Source organism: Monodelphis domestica, chromosome 6 (assembly GCF_027887165.1).
Source record: "Monodelphis domestica isolate mMonDom1 chromosome 6, mMonDom1.pri, whole genome shotgun sequence".
Lineage (NCBI taxonomy): Eukaryota > Metazoa > Chordata > Mammalia > Didelphimorphia > Didelphidae > Monodelphis > Monodelphis domestica.
In genome coordinates, this window is record NC_077232.1 from 258,768,695 (window position 1) to 258,794,600 (window position 25,906).

A 25,906-nucleotide genomic window follows, 5' to 3' on the forward strand; every position below is an offset into this window, starting at 1 on the left:
GAATCACTGATGGTCATAATGATGACTGTAAGTCAACAAGCAAAGACTTGATTGCATCAGCATCCTCTATTTAAGAAGGCAGAGAAGCAAATACAACACTCTAAGCTTTGCAAGGCATTGTACATATAGCATCTTGTTTGAGGCTCACAAAAACCTATGAGATTGATGTTATCATTATTCTCTCTATAATTAGGATTTGCTCCCCAGGACTCTAAATCCCAGCATCCCACTTTCATTCTCACATTACATTCTTACGTAGGGAGGATATAAATTTTTGTGGAGCCCCACCTCTTGCTCTTTTCCCCCTGATCACGACTGGGAAAGCGGGCTTTATGCCAGGCAGGAGAATCTACACCTATGGATTTACTTTTTGTTAGATAACTAGGTTTGAACTTCTATTTCTTTTAGTTTATTTTCTTACTACTTCAAGTGATCATTAATAAACTTTTTAAAGTATAATATTGGAGTTATTTAATATTAATTTAAACTTTAGATCTCATTTGTTATATGAGCTGTCTGTCAGCTCTCATTTGAGGAAACTTTTGAACTTAAATCTTGCTGACTCCATGTTCACTGTGTTATCAATTCTGCCATCTAGACACCTAGATTAGGCTTTTAGAAGAAAGAAATTTTCATTATCTAGAAAATGCCATTCTAATGAATAAATAATCCCATGGCATAGAGATTTAGGAAATGCTTTGGGGATGATTAGAGAAGGTAAATGGTACATTGGAAAGAATACCAGACTAAAGTTGAGTGAAATCTAAATTTAAATTCTATTTTCAATAATTACTAGTTGCATGATCCTAGGCAAGTTGTTTAAGCTATCTTAATTTCAGTTGTGGTAGTATCTACCACCCAAAGTTGCTATCCCAATCAAATGACGTAATGTTTGGCAAAATGCTTTCCAAATAAGTGTGGAGTTTTTCCTTAATGGACTTCCCTGACCAGCAGGGTCCCACAAGGGAAGGGGCTCACCTTTGTGATGGGACCCAAGGAGAGGTAGGACCCGAGAAACAGGGTGGAAATGAAAGACACCGACAAGTCAGTGGTTGGATAGGGCAGGCAATCCCTATGATACTCCCTTTGATAGGAGAGTATGAGTACAAAGGAACATGAGGTGGATGAGGAGATTAAGATAGGGAATGCCGGCCGAGATGGTTACAGCCTCGGAGAAGGAGAAGGTTAAAAGGAGAGAGAGACATAGTCATTGAGGAGCCCAGTGGAGCTCCATGGAAGGGGAGAGAAAAGCCAAGAGGAAGTTCATGGGTTTGCCTCTGAATTTATTCCTATCCTGCTTGGGCGGTACTCCCAAGCACATAGTAACCACAGCACAAAGTATAGACAATTAAGATTGGGTGGCAAGGTAGAGGGAACACCTTTGGGCGTGTAGATTCCAAACCATGCTTTCCCTGGGAATTGAGTCTGAGCATGTTAATGAGTTTGTCTTAGCCAAGGGCCCTATGGCCAGTTCAAGGTTACATTCACAAACCTCATTGGTATAACCTTATGCTTGGAGACACAGTAATCATACAGTCATTTATATTTCATAGATGTGAATATGCTTGGGATGCTACATTAAGCTAAAGCCTTATGTAGAAGGCAGCCATTATTATTCACAGGAAATATAGACGTCAAATATCTTATAAATCATATTTTTTATGCTTTCAACAACATGAAGGAATTTGGGGGCAGGAAGTTTATTCTTTTTTATTATTTTTTGTTCTTTTATTATAAAGTACATGACCCATCATGCAATAAGTGAAATGGATGCAATAGCTAACATTTATATAGAGCTTACTATGTGTAAGGCTTTACATTTATTATCTCATTGAATCCTCAAACAACCCTGTGAGGCAAGTACCATTATTATCATCCCCATTTTGATAAGGAGATGAGGAAACCAAGGCTAATAGAGGTTAAGTAACTTGTCCAGAGTCAGATAGTTAGAAGTGTCTGAGGCCAGATGTGAACTCACATCTTCCTGACTCAAGGCTCAGTTCTCTGTCCTCTGTGCCATGTGAATAGAAAAACAGAATCTCAGAGATGGGGCAGACCTCAAAGACTTTAGGTTCATAGAAATCAAACTAGAAGGAATTTTTTTTGTCATAGGGACAAACCCACCCATTTCACAGATGATAAAACTGAGGCAAAGTGTGGTTAAGTGACTTGCCCAGAGTTATTCATGTAGTGTATGAGATAGAATTTGAACCCAAGGGTTCTTGACTTCATTCATCATACTACACAAGCAGAATCCACCCCAACTTGAAACAGAAGGGGAAAGCCCCTTATTTTAAGGTAATTATCAGTTTGAAACACCCATTATCTGGACAGTGTTATATTAGGCACTAGAAAGAGAAAGATAGCTGTGATGAAAACTAGGAATTTGGATCAATAGCTGGACAGAGGGTTTCATTTAGGTCAGTGACCCAAAGAATGAGAATACAGTAAATACAAAGGGAATGTGTTCAGGGAGGGGTAGTAGAGCTTGTCGTGCCCTCCTAGGGCAGCTCTTCAGCCTCTGACCCTCACCTGACACCCAGCTCTCACTTGTGGCTCCTAGTAGCTGCTAGCATGTGGCAGCGGCCACACCCCGGACAACAGCTTCGACAGGCCAGCTAAACCTTGTGAGAGTAGCCATCGGGTCGTAAACCCCTGGTGAACTAAGGCTTTGCTCACCCAGCATGTGAAGACTGCTTCAGCGGAACAGACAGAAGAAACCAATAAGAAGGTTCAACGGCTGAGAGGGCGACGCAGCAAAGCACTGTGGAGTGCTTAGGGTGTGTTGGAGCACAAAGGACAACACGGCCATCCAATGCAGCTGAGGAAGTCTCCAGGTGTAATGATTTTTCGTGCCACTGGACCCAGGCTTCCAGCATCGAGAGAGTGGAACTGTCTCTGTGCCTCGACTTTTCCACTTAAATCTCCTTCACACACAAGTATCTTTGTGCACACTCATCTATCATAGATGAAAATGCACAAAGACAATCGTCATCCTCGATTTCCGAGAGACTACTACTACTACTACTACTACTACTACTACTACTACTACTACTACTACTACTACTACTACTACTGTCCAGAAAGATCTGGGAAAGTTTTATTATATCACAATAGGTCCCAGGATGGTTACAAAGCAGGTCATTGCCCTCTACAATACTGGTCAGTCAATTTTTTCATCATATTGGGTGAAATCTTCCTCCCTGTTCTTTTGGAGAATTGTAGACTCTCAGAGATGTAAAAGTGACCTATTTCTGAAGAAGGGTCCTTCTACAACATTGCTGATGGGTGATCAACTCATCTTGAAGACATTCCAGTGGTAAACTCACTTCTGTGGGAGGCAGCATATTCCATGTTTAAATTGTTAGGAAGATGTCCTTATATCGAGTCAGAATCTGTGTCTTTCAAATTCTTCCCAATGCTGCAGGTTCTCTGAAGCCAAGCAAAATAACTGATTCCTCTGTACTATGATACTCCTTCAAATATTAGAGGTAGCTATCATATCCCCCTAAGTCTTTTCTTCCCCTGATTGAATATCTCTGGTTCCATTGAAAAAGGGAATTCTTTGTTCTCTCTGAGTTTATACTCAGGAAAGGGAATTCTTTCTTACCATTATCTAATTTGAGTTAATACTAACTTAAGTACCCTTACTTAGACTGTGAAGACAGGATTAACTCTCCTTTGTCTACTTTTGAATTGAATCAACAAAAGATTGAACACCCTACTTAGTACTAGGTGAGAAGTTAGCAAGGCACTTAGAGAACTCACCAGTCACTTACTTAGAGAGCTCCACCCTTTTAACTCAGTCTCAAAATTGTGAATCCTATGATCAGAGTTTAACACCCTCAGAAACTCAATCAGGCAGGAATCTGTGAACCATTTTGATAAGTATTCACCTCTCCAGAAGGTGAGAACAGGTTCCCACAAACACTGCCCTCTGGGCAATGCTAGACAATTTGGAAACTGTGATTGGCCCCTGTGAAGACAGGCAGGGAGACAAAATCACCACAAAAAGCCAAGAATCCTGTGGCTTGGGTCAGTCTTGTGGAGATTGTCTCCTGACTGAAGAGACTCTTCGAGGGAGCTTAGCTGGAGACTGCGGCTTGGATCATGGGCTTGGTGCTTGGCTTCAAATTGGACTCTGACTCCTGGGCAACTTCTTGGGGTGGGTGAAATGCTGACTTATTTCCTAGTTTCTGAAGAAACTAGCTTCTATCTTGGAGGAGGCCCCGTGATTACTCACTGCTGGCATTCCTGGTTGAGAGAGAATCTCTCCCTGGGTTAAGATAAGATAGATAATTGTCTATCCCCTTCACATTTCTCTGCTTTATTGTTTCCTCTCTATTTTGTAAATAAATTTCTGATTCAAGATATAATAAATAATGGTGACTATATAATTTCATAAAAGTATTGTCCAACCATTAATTTTCACCTTTATACCATGAAGTCACCATTATGTAGCATGGTTTTGAATGGGTTCTACAGAACTGGTTTCACTGTATTGGTCTCCTTTGTCTAGATATAGATCAATGTACTTCCTTAAATGTAGTCCTCAGAACTGAGTAATGACAGTCAAGATGAGGTCTAATCAGGACAGAATCCAATAAGACTGACCTCTTTCATTCTAGACACCATACTGTTACAAATGGGTTTTAAACTTGATTACCTTTTTTGTCAACCAAATTAGATACTTATTAAGTATACATTTTATTAAAGTCTCCAGGGATTAATTTAATAGGAATTTTTTTGTGATCACACATACACAGAGCACATCTACTTGACTCCAATCCTATGACACTTCTTCATCCTCCATGAATTTTCAAAAGTTACCAATATTTCAGTAGTCTGCTTTGGACTATTGCAATGTGCTTCTAATTAATCTCCTTAGCCATAGATGCACCACTCTCCTGCACTGCACCACACAGCTGCCAATATGTAAAAGGTCAAGTCTGACCATATCAATCCCCTTTCTAATAACTAACAATGGCTCCCTATTACTTCTAGGATTATATATAAACTCCAAGTTTTGGCTTTACGTCTTTCCTGATCTGTTTCCAATCTATATCTCTGGGCTTTTTATATATTAATTCTCCATCCTATTCTACAATATAACCAAATTTGTCATTGTTCAGTTGTTTCAGTGGCATCCAACTATTCATGACACACAAAACGTGGTTTTCTTGATAAAGATACTAGAGTAGTTTGACATTTCCTTCTCCAGCTCATTTTACAGCTAAAGAAACTAAGGCAAACAGAGGTAAGTAACCTGCCTAGGGTTATACATTTAGTATCTGAGGCTAGATTTGGACTCATCTTTCTGACTCCAGGACTAGCACTCAAACCTCTGTGCCACCCTGCCCAATTTTACCTTCTTATTGTTCCTTGCATAGTACATTCCATCTCCTATCCACATGCCTTTTCATAGACTGACAAACCTAGAATACTCTTCCTCCTCATCTCTCCCTCTCAGAATCCTTACTTTCTTTCAAAGCTTGCCTGAAGCACTATTCCCATCAAGATCTTAATTCCCCCATAGTTGCTGGCATATATGCTGGTGGCACAGTAGATAGAATACTGGGCCTGCAGTCAGAAAAAAAAATCTGAGTTCAAATTTGGCCTCAGGCACTTATTACCTAGATAACACTGGACAAGCTTGCCTCTGTTTTCTTAACTAAAACTAGAATAACATTAGCATTTACTTCCCAGGGTTTTATAAAAAATCGAACTAGATATTTGTAAAGTGTTTGGCATCAAATATGTGTTTAATAAATGTGTATTCCCTTTCTTTTTCATCCCTGCCTTTAACCCAAATAATCTTGTATGGGAGGTGGAGTCAAGATGGTGGCATAGAGGCAGCAAAAAGGTCAGACCTCTGAAAACCCTTCCTCACCAATTATTAACCAAATGCTCCTAGGGGACTGTAAACCAAACATAACAACAGGACAGAGCTAAGGAACCCTCCTGCTGGACTCAACTTAAAAGGTAAGCCCACCCCCCAAAAAATTCAAAAATACTTGGGTTTAAGGGGAAAGAAGAAGGAAGGTCCCAAAACCCCTCCCCCACCCACAGTACTGAGCTTCTAGCAGTGGCTGGAATCACTGGGCAGGCAAGGATGCTAGCCTGGAGGGAGTACCTTGTGGGCAAAGATGTGCCAGGCTCAGGGCTCTGAATATGGGCAGTTTGGAAGCAGCTTGAGGAGAAGCACAGAGGACACAGCCTAGTTACAGCAGTGGAGACACTCCATATTTCTCACACACACACACACACACACACACACACACACACACACACACACCGCACCCCCCCTTCCCAAGGTTTTGGCCTCAGGGCACATCCAGCTCTGCAAGTTCAACTTAGCTGGGCTTAATCTCATCAAGCCTTATGAGGGCTGGGGAAACTCAAGCTCCAACACCGCTCCCCCACAGACTGCTCTGTGTGCTTTGCTAAGCTCCAAGGGTAAAGGCTGACAGAAAAACCCAAACCCACAGATTCAGCACACAATGAAAGGAGAAAGAGGGCAGGGAACTACAGAGGGGAAAGATGGGGCAAATATGAGAAAACAGCAGAAAAAGGAAAAATAAATTATAATCGACAGCTTCTATCCAGGCAATGAACAAAGAGCAAATCTAACAGAGGAAGATCAAGGAACACCAAACAAAAACACAGAAACCACAGCAAATTGGGCATAGGCTTTGGAAGAACTCAAAATACAATTCAAAACACAATTAAGGGAGGCTGAAGACAACTGAGAAAAGAACTTAAAAAGCACGATAAGTCATCTGGAAACAGAGGCACTAGAACTAAAAAGAGAAAATAGTGTCTTGAAAGCCAAAATTAATCAGTTTGAAAATGAGGCAAAGGAGATAAAGGATGAGACAAAGAAAATGAAAGATGAGGCAAAGGAGATGAAAGATGAGGCAAAGAAGATGAGAGATGACCTCCAAAGAAAATCAGAGCAGAAGGAGAAGGATGATCAAAAAGCAAGATGCAGTCTTTAAAAACCAGAATACAACAATTAGAAGCAAGAGACTTCACAAGGCAGCAGGAAACTATAAAACAAAATCAAAAGAATGAAAAAATTGAGGAAAATATGAAACATTTTATACAAAAAACAGAATATTTAGAAAATCATTCCAGGAGAGACAACCAAATAATCTTGTATGTATTTTGCATATATTTAGATCTACATAGAGAGCTCCCCCAGAAGAATGTAAAGTCCTTAAGGATGGAGATAGTTTACTTTTGTTTTTGTATTCCCAGCACCTAGGTCAATGCCTAAGACATCTTGTTGGTCCTTATTTGGCTTTATTTCTTTTTTTAAAAAACCTTACCTTCTGTTTTAGAATCAATGCTAAGTTTCGATTACAAACCAAAAGAGTAGAAAGGACTAGGCAATTGGTTTTAAGTGATTTACCCAAGGTCAATATCTGAGGCCAGATTGTAACCCAGGACATCTCATTTCTAGACCTGGTTCTCTAAGCATTAAGCCACTTAGCTGTCCCTTGCCCTTTGTTTTCAGAGGACCAATGACATTATGGGGTAATTTAAGTGAGGCAGAGTTACACAAAGTCATCATCAGCCTTACTCTCTCTTCCTGAGTCAATGAAGTCCAGTGACAAGACAAAAGTCAGGACACTTGGTGATGACTTTGAATTTTGTGGATGACTTTGGATTCTTCAATGTCTGACTAAACTCTAAGTCCTCCACAACACTTTATTCAGCCATCTTTGTGGCTGTATGAACAAATTATTCTCATCTACCCATTCTACCAAGGGAAAGTCTTCTGATGCATGGGGTAGACATCCTCCCCAATCCAATGATGGGTTTGAGGTTTATTGGTTATCCTTAATCTAATTGCTCCAACCTGCCAAGATGGTACTAGGGTACATAGCACATGCTACAGCTCCTTGGAGCCACAGGCGAGAGGTGAGTGGCAGGTAGAGGAGGCCAAAGGTAAATGAGTAACCCATGAAAAGGGTTCAGCAAACCCTCACACCAGAGGTGTTAGTCCTCCATGAATACTTCATATGTAATAAACAATCAACAAATGTGTTTACTGATGGATGATTTGGGTAGCAGCAGATCAGTGATCACATCCCCAAGTTTTATCAGTACCCTGGGATGTAATTCCTTCAGGCCTGGCCTTTTAAACTACTTAAGAGAAACTTCAAGGAATCATGTTCCCTCCCAACTTATGGATTTAATTTCTTTTAAATATTTTTTATTTATTTTACCAATCAGAAGATTATCCCCCTTGGTAGAGAAAATAAAAGTTTAAGAAGAATTGAATAATACATTTCTCCCCATTATCCTTTGTAATCAATGCATCACTCCAAACAGGTTCCTGTCCTTTCTTTAATAGTTCTCTCCTTGTCCACATAGGCCAAGAAGCTATATTACCTGTAGTGACGGGAGAATAGTACTGAAGTTGTGGCTCAACCCATTAAATCATGGACCATTGGTTTATTGTTGAATTATAACTACAGAATTAATCTCATTCTCTCAAAAAAGTGCAAAGCAACATTATAAACATCATGTCCACTTTGTAAGCTGTATTTATAAAGGAAATTGTCCAAATAACCAAATGTTCCTTGAAATGCTAATACTAAATATACTCTGGTTCTAATACCATTCTCCTTGGAGAAAAGAGTTGGTGCTTTTTCAGTTGAGATCATCTTATGTACTCTACCATCACTGTGGAAAATTGAGAGTAGAATTCAATTTCATTCTTTATGACTAATGAAAGAAAGCTAGTTGTTTCAATGACTTTGACTATAAAATGGAAGACTGGTCAATGGGTTATAAAAACTGTTTACCCATTACATTTTTAAAAGGACACTAGCCTTCCCTTTTGTACATTTCCTTAGTACTAAAAGGATCAAAATTGTTTCTAATGGCTCAAATAGCATCTTTCCATTCCAAGAAATGCCTAGGACATAACAGGGTCATGAAATATTTGTTGATCAATTAATTGATCTTTTTCAAAAAGTTCAGTGCATTTCAAAGAATAAGACTTCTTGAATCACTCCATTTCTGTCTCTATAAAGAATATAACTTTAATAGGCAAGTTGAAGGGCATGGTTGAAAGAAGGGAGACAGCAAGTGCAAAATAATAATTTTTAAAAGCATTATGTGAACAAGAAACATGAGTGAATTCAGCTCATACAAACACCCATCTATTCATTCAATAGTTATTTCCTGAGCACCTGCTATGTGCTAAAGAGGGGGTCAGGGAAGATACTTGAGTATCATCTCAACTCTTCATCAAACTATAATCTAAGAGGAGGCATAAAAAAATATGCAAATTACTACATTGCAAAGCTGAATGTGCTAGGTGCATATAAGTAGGAGATGCCTTCCTACCAGAGCTATGCATTAGCAAATGATTTTAGGAAAAGGTAGAAACAGTAGAAACCTAAAAATATCAGTAGAATGAATGCTGGATTCAATTATGGCCCTGTATCTTTTTTTACTCATTTAGAAAACAAATACCATATTTCTTCTAATACTGACTAGACATTATGTTCCTTTCTTTTTTATTTTTGCAAAGAAGTAACCAGAATATTGTATTTGAATTTTGAAATATTTCCAGTTGGAAATTTAGGTATGACAGTAGTTTTCACAAGACATGTTATTAGATGACTGTTTCTTTAGAACAGAGGTTCTTAACCTAAAATCTGTTCACTTTTTTCAATTTTTTTAAATTAATTATAGTAGATGTTGATATGAAGAGATAAATGATTTAATCTTGGAATACTTACTGATATGATTTCATCTTTTCAAAGATCACCATATGAAGCTCTGTCCCTCTGTTTTCTGAATCAGTTTTAAAAGCTATCAATGTCTGCTACAGAAATCTTTCTTACTGAGTAGGCACTATATTTAAGTTAGTAAGAGGCTTCAAAACATCTCTGAAATTTCAGCAGCTTCCTTTTTGGGACTTTTCTGTTAGGACTGCCCAGCTTCCAATTACTTTACTATAACATCCCCTCTTCTTCTTCTTCTTCTTCTTTTTTGAAAAATTTATTTAGTCAATTTAGAACAGTATTCCTTGGTTACAAGAATCATATTCTTTCCCGCCCCTCACCCCACCCCTTTCCCTAGCCGACAAGCAATCCCACTGGGTTTTATATGTGTCCTTGATCAAAACCTATTTTCATATTGTTGATGTTTATACTAGGATGATCATTTGGAGTCTACATCCCCAACCATATCCCCCTTGACCCATGTAATCAAGCAGTTGTTTTTCTTCTGTGTTTCTACTCCCACAGTTTTTCTTCTGATTGTGGATATTGATCTTTCTTGCAAATCCCTCTGAGTTGTTCAGTATCACTGCTTTGCCACTAATGGAGAAGTCCATTACATTCGATTGTACCACAGTGTGTCAGTCTCTGTGTTGTAAAGATTAAAATTTAGGGAATATGGGCAGACTGAGGCATCTGAGGCAGGTAGAAATTAGTTTCTCTCTGCAAGAAGTATTATATTTTTTAGAGGTTTATTAAAGGTTAAAGATTAAAGAATATACAAGTAAGAAACATGTGCTTGGTCCAGAGGCCTAGACAAAATAACCTCACATCACGCAAGAGACACGCCTGCTCCAAAACGGAAGTCCAAAAAGAGCCAGGAGAGCGCCTCTCAAAAGCCTTTGAATCAGCTTAAATACCTTCTCGATCTCAGCCCAGGTGAGATTACAAAGCATTCTGGGGAAGTGGAGCAAAGGCTCGTGGGGATTGTAGTCCTGTATTCGAGTCTATTTTTTACATTCCCCATTTGATCATTTTTGGAAAAATTAATTTTTCCCCAAAAGGATCATAAAAACATAATAAACTTAAAAGATTACAATAGTGTGAGGATAAGAGAAAAAAGAATAAAACCAATAATTGCTGAACACATTGACAAAAAGCCGTTAGGGGGCAGTCCCCTTTGGCATAAAAGTATACATACAAATAAATGTTCAATCAACCACACCCAAAGTTCAATTTTGTGCAACTTGTGGTCTGGAGGCTTCTTCATGGTGGCTTCTCCAACAGTTCAGTTCTGGATTCAGAGAGGTAGCATCTTCTTAACCTAAAATTCTTCTCAATAGGAATTTAAATTTTGCAATTTAAATAATGATATTTTTTAAATATTTTTTAACCTTTTATGGAGTTTTTAATTACAAACAGGAGGAAGAAATGTATTAGAGAGAGAGAGAGAGAGAGAGAGAGAGAGAGAGAGAGAGAGAGAGAGAGGGAGAGAAGGGAATAGGGCTTAAAGGCCCCCTCTGTTTAGGCTGGGCCAAAAGGCCCAAGCTCTTAGATAGCTGAGGCAAAGAAAAGAGATCAGTCCATATCACTCACGTGACCAAAATGGAGAAACAGTCTCAGCGGCCTCCACCTCCAGCCTCCTTCAGAGCAAGCTTCTCAGAACAAACCTCTCAGAGCAAAACCTCTCAACTCCCCCCAGTCCTCAGACCCCGCTATCTTTAAGGAAACCATCTAAGTTCCCTCCCCTCAGTTCTCACATCTACCAATCACTGTCCATGTCTTCCCTGTGCCAATGGTGGCTCTACCTTAACCCAGGACCGCCCAGAGGTCTGTGGCTTTGCACATGTCTGTTGAAGGTCATATTCTCAAATAATTAAATCTTGATCTCTTTGCTGCAGCCCTTTCTAAATCCTGTTACCCTGAGTAGGGTGGAGATTGGAAGTTCCAAGACCTGGTTCTTTCATTCCAAGTATCTCTATTGTATTAATTCTAAAATCAATCATGACTCAAAGAACTTCCTGTTCTATGCTTAAGCATAGGTCAAAGACCTTTCCATTGTTCAGCAAAAGGTTTCTGTCCTAAAGCAGTCCCAAGTAGGGAGGAGAAGGATCCTCCCATGCCAAGGGGGTTCTTACTATCAGTAGGAAATTTTTTCCAGTATGAGATTTCCCAATGGGGAAATTTCCAACATTCATAAGTCTAAGAAATTTTAAGGTTTACAGTGTACAGCGTTTTCCTGGTTCTGCTCCTCTCACTCTGCATCAATTCCAGGAGGTCATTCCAGTTCACATGGAATTCCTCCACTTTATTATTCCTTTGAGCACAATAGTATTCCATCACCAACATATACCACAACTTATTCAGGTATTCCCCAATTGAAGGGCATCCCCTCATTTTTCAATTTTTTTTTTGCCACCACAAACAGCGCAGCTGTGAATCTTCTTGTACAAGTCTTTTTCCTTATTATCTCTTTAGGGTATAAAGCCAGCAGTGCTATGGCTGGATCAAAGGGAAGACAGCCTTTTAGCAGCCTTTGGGCATAGTTCCAAATTGCCCTCCAGAGTGGTTGGATCAATTCACAACTCCACCAGCACTGTATTAATGCCCCAACTTTGCCACAGCCCCACCAGCATTCATTACTTTCCTTTGCTTTCATGTTAGCCAATCTGTTAGGTGTGAGGTGATATGTCAGAGTTGTTTTGATTTGCATCTCTCTGATTATAAGGGATTTAGAACATTTTTTCATGTGTTTATTAATAGTTTTGATTTCTTTATCTGAAAATTGCCTATTCATGTCCCTTGCCCATTTATCAATTGGGGAATGGCTTGATTTTTTTGTACTAGATCTATTTTTACATTGGCTTTGTCATATAACATGATTGTGACCCCTGCCTCTTTTTTCTCAGTTGATGCCCAATAGATTCTGCTCCATCCACTTACCTTTACCCTATCTGTATTTACCTTCCTCTTGTGCATTTCTTGAAGACATCATATGGTAGGATTTTGGTTTCTAATCCACTCTATTTGCTTGTTTTTTATGGGTGAGTTCATTCCATTCACATTCAGAGTTATGATTACCAGCTGTGTATTTCCCAACATTTTGATTTCTACTCCTAGCCCTGCCCCTTCTTCTTTCACTATTTCTTTCTATACCAGTGTTTTGTTTTAAATCAGTCTCCCTAATTCCCAAGCTTACTTTATTTCCCTTTCTATCCCCTTCTTATTCTCCTCTTATTTTCCTTATAGTCTTTTTAAGCTACCCCCCACCCGCTCCCTCCCTTGTATTGCTTCCCTCCCCACCAGTCCATTTGTTACCCTTCAACTTCTCCATAGGGCACAAATCAATTCTCTGCCCCAATGGATTTGATTGTTCTTCCCTCTGAGTCAATTTCAGTGTTCTCTCCCACTCCAGCCATGTGCTTCTTTATGACATATAAATTTGCCCCATTGTTTCTTTTCCCATTTCTCTTAGTATTAACCTCTTTTTTACCTCTAGTTTTATATATATACACACACATATATATTTATCCATACATATATATATATATACATATATATATATATATACATATTTATGTCTTGGCATTTCATCCTATACAATTTGTCATTTGTCATTGTTGCCTCTAAGTATAATTCTTCTAGCTACACAGGTGATAATAACAATTTTTAAGAGTTACCAATATCCTCTTTTCTTATAGGGATACATATCATTTTAACTTATTGGGTCCCTTAAAAAAAGTGGGTTTTTTGTTGTTATTTTTCCCCTTTCTTAATTACCTTTTGGTGATTCTCTTGAGTTCTCTGTTCGGGCATAAATTTTTCTATTCAGTTCTGGTCTTTTCTTTATGAATACTTTGAATTCTTCTATTTTATTAAATGACCATACCTTCCCCTGTAAGAATATAGCCATTTTTGCTGGTAGTTGATTCTTTGTTGTAGACCTAGTTCCCTTGCTTTCTGGAATATCATATTCAATCCATGTCTTTTGGTCCTTCAGCATAGATGCAGCCAGATGCTATGTTATCCTATCTGTAGTTCTATGATATCTGAATTACTTCTTCTTAGCAGCTTGTAATATTTTTTCCTTTGTCTGGTAGTTCTTGAATTTGGCTATAACATTCCTCCTGGATGTTGTCAGTTGGTGATTAAGTACAGGAGGTGATCTGTGGATTCTTTCAATCTCCACTTTTCCCTCTTGCTCTAGAATGTTGGGGCAGTTTTCTTGGATAATTTCCTATAGAGCGAGGTCCAGGCTTTTCTTCCACTATGATCTTTGGGTAGACCAATGATTCTTAAAAGTTGTCTCTCCTGGACCTGTTTTCTAAATCTTCTGTTTTGTGGATGGGGTGCTTCATATTGTCCTCATTTTTTTTCATGCTTTTGATTTTGTTTTATAGTTTCCTTTTGCCTTCTGAAGTTGTTTGCTTCTAGTTTCTATACTCTAATTTTTAAAGACTGAATCTTATCCCTGGCTTTTTGGTCATCCTTCTCCTTCTGGTCTGATTTTCTTTGGAGGTCATCTTTCATCTCCTTTGCCTCATTTTCAAGCTGATTAATTTTGGCTTTCAAGACATTATTTTCTGTTTCCAGATGATTATTTTGCCTTTTAAGTTCTTTCCCCAGTTATCTTCAACCTCTCTTAATTGTTTTTTGAATTGTATTTTGAGTTCTTCCAGAGCCTGTGTCCAATTCACTGGACTTTCTATTTTTTTTGCTTCATGCTCCTTGATCTTCCTCTGTTTCATTTGCTCTTTGTTCATTGCCTGGATAGAAGTTGTCAATTGTAATTTCTTTTTTCTTTTTCTGTTTACTCATATTTGCCTCTTCTTTTCTCCTTGTAGTTGCCTATAGTCTTGCTCTTTCATTTTTGTGCTGAATCTGTGAGTTTGGGCTGTTCTGTCCTGAAGGGGCTTCTTCTCTGTTCTGTTGTTTGCTCAGGTAGTCTAATCTTCCCCAGCTGACAGCAGAATCTGAGAAGGATCTGGGAATCCTGCCCTGTTGTCAAGGTTGTTGCCTGTAGTTTGTTGCAACCTTTGCCCCTTGGAGCTCAGTCAGTGAGCCTCTCAGATCAGTCTGTGGGGGGAAAGGTGTTGGAGTTTGAGCTTCTCTGCCCTCTGAAGGCTTCTTATCTGCCCTTTTTGATGAGATCGAGCCAGAGAGGAGTTGATCTGCAAAGCAAGGTGTGCCCTGAGGCCAAAACCTCCAGAAAAAAAGGGGGGGGGGGAGACAAGATGGAGCATTTCAGCTGAAACTGGACTGCCTGCTCTGCGTTTCTCCCCCACCTGCCTCTATGCCACCTGTGTTCAAAATCCTGAGCCTGGCATAGCTTTGCCAGCAAGGTACTCCCTCTGGATGAGCGTCCTTGCTCACCCAGAGATTCCAGCCACTGTTGGAGGTTCAGAGCTGTAGGTGGGCTAGGGATCCTGGGACCTTTCATTTTCCTTCCCTTAAACCCACGCATATCTTTTAAGATGGCTCCAGGAGGAGGGTTCCCTAGCTCTGTCCTGTAGTTAGAGTTGGTTTTCAGTCCCCTCGAGGAACTATTTTTTGATCAGTGAGGAAGGGTTTACAGAGGTCTGAATTTTTGCTACTTCTAACCTGCCCAACATCCCCTCTTCTTAGAAGAACAAAGAGATGGGAATGATAAAAAGGAAATGGATATTAAAATAGGCACTTGTTCTCTATGTGCCTTTCACTGTCGCTATCTTTTTGCCTCTGTCTCTCTCTCTCTCTCTTTCTCTCTGTCTCTCTGTCAGCCTGTCTTTCTGTCTGTCTGTCTCTCTCTGTCTGTCTCTCTCTCTCACACACACAGATACACACAGATACACACAAACTTTTCAGATATCTCAGAACTTGAAGCAAACAAATCAAACCAGAAAAATCCAGATTTTATATTAATTAAGCAATACTTTTTTCCCACTTTATCTCATAAATCCTGATTGGTCAGGGACATGGATCAATTTTTTTAGGTTTAGATGTACCTCAGTTTGTTTCCCACCACCTTTAAAAATGCATCATACAGTGGCAAAATTGGGACATTAATGCATTGCTGATTGAGTTGTGGATTGATCCAACCATTCTGGATGGCAATTTGGAACTATGCCCAAAGGGCTTTAAAAGACTGCCTGTCCTTTGATCCAGCCATAGCACTGCTGGCATTATACCCTAAAGAGATCATAAGGGAAAAGACTTGTACAAAAATATTTATAACTGCACTCTTTGTGGTGGCAAAAAATTAGAAAATGAGAGGATGCCCTCCAATTGGGGAATGGCTGAACAAATTGTCATATCTGTTGGTGATGGAATATTATTGTGCTCAAAGGAATAATGAACTGCAGGAATTTCATGTGAACTGGAACGACCTCCAGGAAGTGATGCAGAATGGAAGGAGCAGAACCAGGAGAACATTGTACACAGAGACTGATTCACTGCGACATAAATTCAACGTAATGGACTTCTCTACTAGTAGCAATGCAATGATCCAGGACAATTCTGAGGGACTAATGAGAAAGAACTCTATCCACATCCAGAGAAACAACTGTGGGAGTGGAAACACAGAAGAAAAACAACTATTTGATCACATGAAGTTTATGAGAGATATGATTGGGGATGTAGACTCTAAATGATCACCCTGGTACAATTATCAATAATAAGGAAATCGGTCTTGATCAATGGTACATGTAAAACCCAGTGGAATTGCGCATTGGCTACAGGGAGGAGGGGGTGAGGAGGGGAGGGGAAAGAAAATGAATGATTTAACCATGGAAAAAATGTGCTAATTTAATTAATTGAATAAAAATTTTCAATTTAAAAATGTATTTGCAGAGTTTAACAAAATAAGTAAAACTACAATACAACAAAATAAAAATAAAAATATATCATACTAACAACATTTTCCCATAAACTGCCTTACAATTTTTTGTTTGTTTGTTTGTTTGTTTGTTTGTTTGTTTTCCCTCAGTGGAGTTATCATAAACAATTCATAGTGGGGCAGCCAGTGGCACAATGGAAAGAGTGCTGGGCCTGGAGATGGGAGATCTTAGATTCAAATGTGAACTCAGATACTTCCTTGCTGTGGTATCTTGTCAAGATGCTTAACCTCCACTGCCTAGCCCTTACTTACTATACTTAGTATTAATTCTAAGGCAGAAGGTAAAAGTTTCAAAAACAAAAACAGTTCATAGAGATTTTACCTCTTGATTTAAACACATAATATGAGATTCTTATTTGCCAATTGTGTCTGTCTTAAATATAGATAGAGTTCTCTGAAAATAGTGCTTCAACAACAATAGTACATCAACATGGAAATTTAATTTTTTTTAAAACCCAGGAAGTTGTAAATTCCATGAGGACAAGGATTCTGTCTTTTTTGTCTCCCCCAGTGCCTAACCCAGTAGGTGACTGATTAATGTTTGTTTAATTGAATTTAGGTACTTGAGTCTCTACTTTGCTAGCTTTTCTCAAAAACAGCTCTAATTCTTAACATTTTATGTGATTTTATATGCCACCCTGGAACAGTAGAAAACATTTTAGTTCATGAATGCTTTTAAAACAATCTAGTTTGAAAGTTCAGTAATCATATTTCATGACACTGAGCCACTGATATTTCATTTCTATGATCTTAACAAATCATTGAATGAATGAATAAATAGTTCTTGTTAAGTACTTCTAGTTCTACGAACTGTGCTAAGCAGTGGTAATGCAAATACAAAAATGAGGCTGTCCTTCTGTCATTCTAAAAGGGAGACACAATACAGAGAGAGAGGAGCAGTAATCAGAGGAAAGAGTTTTATTCTAGGGAGCCACATGACTTGTGAGCACTGCCCAATAGCAACAATGACTTTGATTTGATCACTGTGCCTGGAGCAAGAAGAAAAGTTAAGGGGCGAGAGGATAGTATAGCCATCAAAGTAAAGAAAATGGCAGGAGAGCCCAAGTGGATGGTGGTTAGATGGAATGTGAACAAGGTCTGATCTCCAATCAACAAGACATAGTGAGGTAGGTGAGTTTTTGCTCATTTGCTAACCAATCAACACAGTTCTACCCTAAAGCAAGATTTCCAAAGCCAAATGAATTAACTCCTCCTGGAACCTGGGAGCATGGTTTCTGGAGGTCCAGTCCAAAGGATGCTACTCCAGGTGGGAAGAAGTAATACATTAGAGGGGCAAGTGGCAAGATGACCTGGGTAGACAGTTGGATATACTAACTTTCAAAGAAGGTTTTGGAATCACTGATGTTCTCGAGTCTTTAAAGTTGCTGGTACAGCCCCAGACCAAAAGAGGCAGCAGCCCGAGCAGCCGCAACCCGCGCCCTCTCCCGCCCGCCCAGAGGTTGCTCTCCCCCTTTCCTCCTCCACCCCCCTTCCTCCTCCACCTGCCCGTGGGTGCCTCCTCGCCTTCCCGCCTGCCCCTATTGTTCCGCCCCCGGCCTCCCGCCCTTCCATTTCCCGCTGGCTCCCCCTTTTCCCTTCACTCGCCTCGCAAAAAGTTTTTGGCTTCCAGTCCCACCAGTGACCAAAGACTTGACCACTTTACAAAGTCCAAATCCCCAGAACACTGCTCCACATGGGCACCCGTGTGTTTGAAAGTGGATTAAATGTCACTATTACCATCCGGCTACTTATGCATGGAAAGGAAGTTGGAAGCATTATTGGAAGGGAAGGAGAATCAGTCAAGAAAATGCGTGAAGAGAGTGGTGCGAGTATCAACATCTCAGAAGGGAATTGTCCTGAGAGAACAATTACTCTGGCTGGACCCACTAATGCCATCTTTAAAGCCTTTGCTATGATTGTTGACAAACTGGAAGAGGACATCAGCAGCTCTATGACCAATAGTAGAGCTGCCAGTAGACCACCCCCTCCACCCCCAGTCATTCTGAGGCTTGTGGTCCCTGCTAGCCAGTGTGGCTCTCTCATTGGAAAAGGAGGATGCAAGATCAAGGAAATGCAGGGGCTCAGGTCCAGGTGGCAGGGGATATGCTACCAAACTCAATTAGGGGGCCATCACTATTGCTGGCATCCCGCAATCTATCAAAACAGATCTGCGTGGTCATGTTGGAAACTCTCTCCCAGTCTCCCCCGAAGGGCGGGACCATCCCGTACCCGCCCAAGCTGTCCTGCTCTCCAGTCATCTGCATGTGGTCAGTCCTATACCATTCAAGGACAGTATGCCATTCCACAGCCAGATTTGACCAAGCTGCACCAGTTGGCAATGCAACAGTCTCACTTTCCCATGACGCATGGCAACACCTGATTCAGTGGCATTGAATCCAGCTCTCCAGAGGTGAAAGGCTATAGGGCAGGTTTGGATGCATCTGCTCATGAATTCGCCATTCCAAATGACTTAATTGGCTGCATAATCGGCGTTAAGGCGCCAAAATCAATGAGATTCGCCGTCAGATGTCTGGGGCTCAGATCAAAAGTGCCAATGCAGTGGAAGGATCTACTGATAGGCAGGTTACCATCACTGGATCTGCTGCCAGCATTAGCCTGGCTCAGTATCTAATCAATGTCAGGCTTTCCTCTGAGACAGGTGTGGGGAGCAGCTAGAACAATGCAGACTCACCCATAACCCCCTTCTGCTGTTCACCACCCATGATCCATCTATGTAGTTTCTGAACACTCAGCGATTCCAGGTTTTAAATAGTTTGTGAATTTTCAGTTTCTATACAACTTTATCATCCACTCGTGATTTTTTTATCATAGCGTGTTAATTCCTTTCTCTGTTCAGCTGTTAAGGCTGAGAACCATATTTAGTTTTATAAGCTTCTCCCTGTTTTTTGTTTGTTTGGGGTTTTTTTTTTGGTTTTGGTTTTGGTTTTTTTGGGGGGGGCTCATGAATTTTTTTTCTGTTTTTGTCATTGAAATGTAAGAGAGGAATATTAATACATTTCAGTTTAGTTCGTTAATGTCAGGAATTTTTCAAACAAAGATTAAAAGATGGACTGGAGCTTTTTCCTTGTGAATAGAAAAAAAAAAGTTGTTGGTACAAATTATAGCCAAAAAAAATGTTTACAAGGCATGAATTGTTAAGATAATAGAAATGACAATGACTTAGTGTCATTAAATATGGCAACTGGACTTTCCAACTAGATGGCTTTAAAAGTGTTAACAAACTGAATTTTTTTTTCTATATGGATAATTTGATGATTATATTTCAGGAATGAAAATCTGAGATAGCTCACTGTTTTATAAGGAAAGAAGCAATATTCAACTATAGAATAAAAATTGTTTTGGGCCTCGATTTCCTCAATTTTGTGAAGATACACAAGGTCTGCTTCAACTCCAAAAGCCTCTCTTCTCTTTCCTAATTCCACACTAAGCAAACAAGGGACTTTAAATGGAATTGACAAGAGACCCTAGGGTTCACTTAGGGGCCCTGAATCTGAAGTCTTTTGGGTCAAGCTTAAAGCAGGAAATTCCTTTCCTTCCTTAAATTCTTGTGATGCTAAGGATAAGGTAACTTTGGGCTTGAGACTCACCATAAGTAAAGACCTCTGAAAGGAATATTCCCCTTGGATCCTCCCCTAGATTTTGAGATGAACACAGAGATGCATCTCCTTGTTATGTCCTGATACCATCAGGTTGTAATCTAGGACATCTACTTGTCCTCTAAACTATGCCCAGCCAAATCCTGTATTTTGGGGACACAAACACCACTCTAGTCCCAGTCAGTGATCAACACCCCCACTTCTGGCTAAATCCATACCATAACAGTCTCTTCTCCAAATTATGTAGCACCTGTTGTCAATAAGGTATAAAAAAACCCAGAATCCATCCCCCAAGGAGGCAGTGCCCTCTCTTGAACCTGTCTCCAGACCTTTCAACATTACTCTCTAAATTAATAAATTTCTCTTTTTTTTTTAAACTAAGTTTTGGAGTCTTACATTCTTGCAAAGGGTACCTGTCCTAAAACCAGGGGTTCACCTCAATTCCCCTCCACAACAGAATGACTATGTCCATTTGTAACAGACAGCACCTGCCCTGCTGGCAACTTGAAAGTGCAACCAAGTTTGTTTGTTTGTTTTTTAGCATCCTACCTGAAACCAGAGCAAAATAAATGTCATAAGGCCTTTACACTTCATATAAAATCAAATATACCCAACCAATTTCCAGTTAAGACTTTACATAGCAAAAACATCAAAGTAATCTCAGCTCAACTCCTATCCTTTTTTTTTGTTTGTTTGTTTATTTAGACATACTGCTGCCCAAGGTTGTTTTATGTTATCCTGTCTTGCTATCCAGCTACAACCTGACATTCTATCCATCCTTTCTTTCATTAGTTATAGAGCACGTCTTATGTTCAAGAGACTACTTATCTCTGCAAGTGATAAATAAGAATATCATTTGAGGTCCCCTGGAGAAGGGGCTTCGAGTCTATTTAATAATGATACTTCAAAGCAGTATATAAATGATATAGAACTATTGATATATAGGATTTTTTTAAAAAATTCTTACTTTCTGTCTTAATCAATGCTAAATATTGTTTCCAAAGCAGAAGAGCAATTGGGGTTAAGTGACTTGCCCAGGATCATCCAGCTGTGAAGTGTTGGAGGCTAGATTTGAACCCAAGACCCCCTACCTCCAGGTCTGGCTTTCTATCCAATGAACTTCAATATATAGAATTTAAAGAAGTGAGAGATCACTTCTAGCAAGGGGTATTAGAAAAGATTTTAGGAGGAAGAGTATTTAAATTGAACTTTGCAGAAGAGATAGAAATGAGGTCATAGAAGGGAATCATATACAGCATGTTACAGAGGAAAGAGAATTGAATTTGGAGACACAAGATCTGAGTTTAAATCTCCACTCTTCCACTTACAATTCATAAAACCTTGAATAAATTACTTAATCTCATTAATCCTCAGTACCTCCTTTTGTAAAAGAAGGCTGTTGGACAAAGTAATCCAGAAGTTTCTGTCCGGTTCTATAACTATGATTCTACAATATTTTAAAAGGTAGTAAGGCTAGAAGGCACAAGGCAAATCTGAGGGGTAGAAATGAAATTAGCTTCTTTGAGGAGTGCTAAGGAATTTGAAGTGTAATGGAAAGCTTGGGGCTCAGACAATAACAAGAGATGCTATAGGAACACCTACCATGTTCGCCTGGATTTGAGGGAGGGTGAATGAAGGCAATGAGTCCAATTACAAGACTATTGCCATTGTAAAGAAATATGAGGCAATAAGGACTGGGAGTAGGGAAATTATTTTTTCCCTGGGATAATATGTCCAATGACCAATGAGAAGTAAATGAGTGAATTCTTTTTTCTGCACAACAGTAGGTCCAATGATCAATGAGAAATAAATCAAGGAGAAAAGGGTGAATTCTTTTTTCCCCATGATAATAAGTCAAATGATCGCTGAAAAGGAAATGGTTGAATTACATTTTCCCCATGACAAAATGTTAGCAAAACATTGTTAAGGAAGAACAATGAGACATTTGGTCCCTTCTGGTGTCAGTTTCAATTAGAAAAAAAAAAACAGCTTAACAATAAAAGACACTGATTTCTTCAAGGTAGAACTGCTGTTGGAACAACATATAAAAGAATTCCTTCACAATACTCAAGGGGGGAAGAAAGAAAATATGCAAGTAGCGTTTAACTGCAGCTAACAGCAGAATGCATTTTCCTTGGACTCAATTGCCTTGAAGGAAAAGGCTGAACATCTTTATGGTAATGTTCTGCTTTTCAGTTATCCTCTTCTCAGCCAGCATGATTTCTGACAGCAAAGTGGGTGACAAGATGAAAAATTAATTTCCCAGCCAAAGACACCACAAGTGAGGTAACAAAGAGGTTTTGCCTAGACTGAGAAATATATGCTTTTTTTCCTGTCTCTGTCTGATTGCATTTTGGGACAGAATTTGTTGTTGTTTCACTTTTGGAATAACTGTGATTTCGGGAGGGAATGAACATGAATAATCAGAAGGCTTCCATCGGAGCACATGGCAAATGAGAAGGTGTGTTTACAAGACTGTCAAACTAACAGAAGAAAGCTCTACATTTGTATAAATGCACAGGAGGTCATCTTTAGAGAAAGCTAAGCCAACCATAACCAGGAGTTCTGTTGGGTGGACATTACTAATGAATAAAAAACACTTATTAAAGGTTTATTAGGTGCCAAACCCTGTGGATTCAAAAGCAAGACAGACCTTGCCCTCAAGGTGATTTTTTTAAATTAGCATTTGTATAGTGCTTTCACTTTCGTGAAGAAATTTATAAATTTATCTCATTTTATCCTTGCAACAAATACAGATGAGAAAACTGAGGCAGAGAGGTGAAGTGACTTACCTAGGATTCCATAGCTAATAAGTGTTTGTGGTCACATTGGAAATTGAATCTTCCTGACTCAAAATGTAGTGCTCTAGCCACTGAACCATCTAGCTGAACTGATTAATGTTCACAAAACCAGAGGTAGGAAGGTAGGGAATGAGGAAATACAGTGGAATGACAAACCACAAGAAGCTATCTAGGGTGTCCTGTCACATAGGGTGTGAACTTTGGTCCAGGGTCCCAAACTTACTAGACATTGCTGATTCACCACATATAGCATGACCCAAAAATGGTGGTTTCAAAGTTGAGTAGATTAAATCAACCACAACATAGTCTTAGTAGGCTTGATAATTTCATGGGAATTATTGGCAAGATACATCAAATAATGATATGAGAAAGCCATGCTGAAAACTGAGTTTGGGCTATAATTCCTATAAACCTTCTCAAAGACCCATGAAATCATCACTGATGATTAACCACAGTTTAAGAGTCAGTCCATCTAGCTGTCCAAAGAGATGGCCAGGGGAATGGTCAGATGGGAACTAATCCGAGAGACCAGTAAGCTATTCTCTGTTCGGGGACCAGACTGTCATTCCTTGAGAATAGGAGATCTACCAAGGTCCCAGCTAAGATATAGATGAATCAACCAAAGCCCACTATTAAAAAAAAAAGCAGTTTAAAGTGTATGTCCTTCCTGTCACATCATCTTATATATGAATCCTGAGCATTGGAAACACATATAAGTTTTGTGGTATTCAATGAGAACTTAACATAGGGGAAAAAAACCAATTGGACCTTTTCTTATATTTCAGTCCTTTAAATGTCATGTGTGTGTGTGTGTGTGTCTGTGTGTGTGTGTGTTTCTCAGAACCCTCTCCTCTTTTGTCCCACACTTCTTAAAAGGAGAAAAGCCAAACTCAGCATTTAATGGATTTCAACAAATATTTGTGCAGTGCTGATTTTGGAAAGCACCATGTTAACTGCCTAAAGGGATAAGATTTGGTTCCTACCCTCAAGAAAGTCACAATCTGTGGCAAACTTTCCCAATACTGAATCCAGTTTAAAATACTTTTTATTATTCTTGATTTCATTCTCGTGACTTTAGATTCCAAAGTATTTTTCTCTAATTGTAGTTTATATTGCTGAAAAATATTTAAGAGGGGCTTTGATACCTTATATGTATTATATTTACATGCAGGATGTCCCAAAACTTCTTAGGGCAGTTTTAAGTTATTAAAGTGTAAAACTGCCCTAAGACTTTTGAGACTCCCTATATTTTATTTTTCATCAGTTCTCCAATATTGTAATCATTTTGTCTCTCCTCTCCCTGATGCCACCTGAATAAGCTGTCATCTGTAATTTGTGATTCGTTAGTCTGCTCTCTTGCCTATCACTCTAACCAGTGTCAACATGGAATCTAGAAACCCCAAACTTATGGCCTAGTAAGATCTGATGAACCCCAAGTTTTAGGACTAGCTTGTAAGTTAGAGACCCCAAAGCCTGTATTTGTTTCCCTGTTCTTCTTGTCTCCAGAAACCTTTCCCAGTATATCACACCCTCCTTCCGAGGATCAAACTCAGAACCTTAAGCTTTCAAGACTGACTTGCTGCCTACTGTGCTAAAGAGTCACTTGGCTTGGGCTTAACCTCCACCTCAAATGGATTGTCTTTTACTTTAGGGTCTGAAACTGCTAGCCTAAGATTCCCTTCAGGGTGGATTCTCACCAGAACAGGAACAAGTACAAGCTTTGGGGTCTCCAACTTACCAGCTAGTCCTAAAACTTGGGGTTCATCAGATCTTACTAGGTCACAAGTTTGGGATTTCTAGGTTCCATGTTGACACCAATAACATAAAGACTTAAAGAGTGGGTGCAGAAGATTATAATGTTCCTCTCCTTTGCAGAACACAAATGTGGAGTATGGCATGTTTTCAGATTTTTTTCTATGTCTTCATCAATTAAACTGATTTTTTTTCTTTTTCTTTTGAAAATATTCTTTGCTCTATTCGATGACTTTCTGGTAGATGAGTAGGGAAGGATAAGAAAGGGAAATTAGGTGATGTAAAACAAAAGATATCAATAAATATATTTTAAGTGAGTGCATAAAAGATCTTTCAAGAATGTATTTCATATACCCCCACTACCAAGGTGAACATTGCTAATCATCACTCATAGGGTTAGGGATTTTGTTTGTTTGTTCAGTGGGGGAGGGATTAAGGAGTATTTGTTTATTTTTTTTTTTACTTTGCATCACTACAAGAATTATATATCCAATATTTTCTGTGGGTTTAAGCATGACATTCAGAACTAGATGTTAAACCTTAGTTTAAGTCTTTGGTAGTCTTCCCTTCCTATATAAAAAGTCAGTCATCTGTTTTTAAAAGGAAACACAGATCTGGAGAACAATAACTACAAAAAAAAAATCATGCTGGCTGTTTCCTAGGATACAGCTAACCCCATGGGCATCATGAATTACTCTGCAGAACCAAATTGCAATTTGGTAGTGAGAATCCAAGACCATTTATGTCTATACGAGCCAATTATTTTTCTTGGTGTGAAGGGGTAATATACAAATCTTGCCTGTCAACTGCATTGCCATTTCACAAGAAACATGGTTTAGTATTTGGGCCCCATTTGATCTGGCTATATGAAAAATGACCCCTGAGTTTTTCCTAATGTTTTTCCAGGTTTCAAAATTAGATTGGGAGCTTTCAGACTCCTGCTTTGTAATTCTACCTTATACAAGATGGGCACTACATTTCCCTCGTTAAAATAAGCTATCTTTACTCAGGTAGTTCATCTAGTTCTTAAGAAAAGCAGCTAATAGCTCCTGATAACTACAGTCAATTCTTTAAGTGCTCTAGAATTCATATAATCAGAACCTGTGACTTGAAAATATG

General features: G+C 39.2%; 1 pseudogene; it reads left to right on the plus strand.

Annotated features, from left to right (window-relative positions):
• Positions 1-18,253: 18,253 nt before the first annotated feature.
• LOC100013815 (poly(rC)-binding protein 2-like) lies at positions 18,254-19,437 on the plus strand (annotated as a pseudogene).
• Positions 19,438-25,906: the final 6,469 nt, after the last annotated feature.